General features: G+C 41.1%; 1 pseudogene; it reads left to right on the top strand.

Moving 5' to 3' along the window:
• Positions 1–1388: 1388 nt before the first annotated feature.
• LOC132489251 (large ribosomal subunit protein uL15m-like) lies at positions 1389–2326 on the top strand (annotated as a pseudogene).
• The last annotated feature ends 264 nt before the right edge of the window (positions 2327–2590 follow it).

Below are 2590 nucleotides of genomic sequence, written 5' to 3'. Positions count from 1 at the left end.
GTAAAGAGGACGGTGTCACCTCTTGACTGGAATCATGCTTTTCTTTGGGAATGGGTGAGAGTCATTGCCATAAACTATGTCACAACCCTTTTTTAGAATCATGAATTTTAATATCTCCATCTCCAACTGTAATTTCCTCTTAAAAAGACTTGCCTATGGTCTCACACCAGACTTCTCTGTCTGGAAAGTGGGAAGTTTAATTTCAGAGATGTGAAACCAAGTTTATATTTACTTGGCACCCAAGATTCCTAGATACTCTTATGTTCCCTTTATGAGGACTAAGATTTGCATAGATAACACATTTCATCTTCTCTCTTTAGCTTTACTTAGAGCCAACTAAATTACAAATAATAATGAACAAACAAAACAACATCAAAGTGGAAATTCAGAACACTGCTTTTTCCTATTCTTGGACCTCTTCTGATCAAAACATCTACGACTGAGTATATGGGATATCTCATTAAGTAAGTGTAAAGTTTTATGGGAAAAAGATGTACAACTCAACCACCTAGAGTCTTGTATAGCTAGACAATTCCTGACCTTGATATATTCACTCTCATCAGCATCTTTGAATCCAGACAGATTCCAATTAGACATATGGTGAAGAATTATGTTGAATTAGATGATAACTTTCAAAAGTGCATAAAAATGTTTATGTTAATAGTGATGTCTTCTTGGAAAGTTTCCCAGTTTTTATTCAGGGAAGAATTGCTCTGATGTGTTTACCCATGGTCCTTCCTGATCTTTATATTCTGGGTAGGATTACCTTTTAATTTTCCTATCCATCAATACTTGGCCATTATTATGCCCCCACTTTTTTGGGGATCCAAAGTTTGAAATGTAAAAATGTATCAGAAATTGATGAGGCAATTGAGTAGAGCTCTCAGAAAGAAGACTGTCCGGTGGGTCAGGAAGACTGTATTCTAGTCTAAGCTCTATTATTTACCAGCCATGTGATCTTGGGCAGATCACTTAATCTATGTCTTAGTTTTTTCATCTTTTAAGTGGAGATGATGATGTCTACTTTAAATGGGTAATGTTGTATGGAAGTAATTAACACAGAAACAGGCATAGATGAGATGCTGAATAAATTCTACATCCAAAAAAGTAAATGTCTGCAGGTCTAAATTTTCACAGGCTCTACAATAAGTCTAATAATTAAAAATATGGTTGTATTTCTCAGAACCAGCAAATGGCAGAACATGAGGATCATTGGGATAAAGATAATAGCAATAAGTTCTGTAGTAGGCAGTTGTTTTTAATCCTTAGATGGTTCCAAGATATTGGTGCTTATCTACATATTAGAGTTAAGGTACAAAGAAGGAAGAGGATAAAAAATGAATAAGGCAGGCTCTGGCGGCCCTTGCGGTTTGTCGGGCACGTGGGTCATGGCCGGCCCAGTGCAGGGCGAGGGGGCCCCAGGCCCTGGACCTGCTGCGGGCCCTGCCCCGTGTGAGCCTGGCTAACCTGAGGCCAAACCTGGGCTCTAGGAAACCAGAAAGATGACCAAGAGGTCAGAGAAGAAGTAGAAAATGTGGCAGGAGCCACAAGGGAGAATGACAGAGAAGAACCTGGCCCTGGCTGGGCTTTGAGAGAGGCCACACTCCATTTTACCTTCGAATCTCAAAATATGGGTTTAATGAAGGACATAGCTTCAGACGCCAGTATCAGCCTTTGACTCTCAACAGGCTGCAGTATCTTTTTGATTTGGGTCGAGTTTATCCTACACAACCTATTGACTTAACCCAACTTGTCAATGAGAGAGGTGTGACCTTCCAGCCATCTAAAAGGGATTATGGTGTCCAGCTGGTAGAGGAGGGTGCTGACACCTTTAAGGCGAAAGTTAATATTGAAGTACAGCTGGCTTCAGAGCTGGCTATCATTGCAATCGAGAAGAATGGGGGTGTCGTCACGACGGCCTTCTACGACCCTCGAAGCCTGGAAATTCTGTGCAAACCTATTGCATTGTTTCTCCGTGGACAGCCCATTCCCAAGCGAATGCTCACCTCCGAGGCACTGGTACCCTACTACACTGAAGCAAGGAATCACGGTTACTTGGCGGATCCTGCTGAATTTCCTGAAGCAAGACTGGAGCTCGCCAAGAAGTATGGTTATATTTTACCTGATATCACGAAAGACGAACTCTTCAAAATGCTCAGTACTCGAAAAGATCCAAGGCAGATTTTCTTTGGTCTTGCTCCCAGGTGGGTAGTGAATATGGCAGATAAGGAAATCCTCAAACCTACGGATGAGAATCTCCTCAAGTACTACAGCTCCTGAGTTCCTTCCAAGACAACAGATGGTAAAAGAGCTCCAGAAAGGGACTGAAACACACGTGTTTCCCATGGCATTTGCTTAATTTGTAATTCTGCAGATGTTGATGTTTTCTGTGTAATCATATCTCTCTTTTTTATCTAAATTAAAAACACAGTAAGCAAGGACTGTGTAGAGGATCTGGTGGATCTATGTGCTTCTGTCTCAGAGATCTAAGCTCCCTGGTTCTCTGCCCAAGGAAGAGTGTAATTCTTAGACAATTTCCAGTTGAGTTTTCCATCATCTTTCCATCCAGGTCTTGTCTTATTGTTGCAAA

This window comes from Mesoplodon densirostris, chromosome 4, assembly GCF_025265405.1.
Source record: "Mesoplodon densirostris isolate mMesDen1 chromosome 4, mMesDen1 primary haplotype, whole genome shotgun sequence".
Classification (NCBI taxonomy): domain Eukaryota; kingdom Metazoa; phylum Chordata; class Mammalia; order Artiodactyla; family Ziphiidae; genus Mesoplodon; species Mesoplodon densirostris.
The sequence above is the reverse complement of the archived record's forward strand: the minus strand, read 5'-3'. Positions and strand labels throughout refer to the sequence as shown.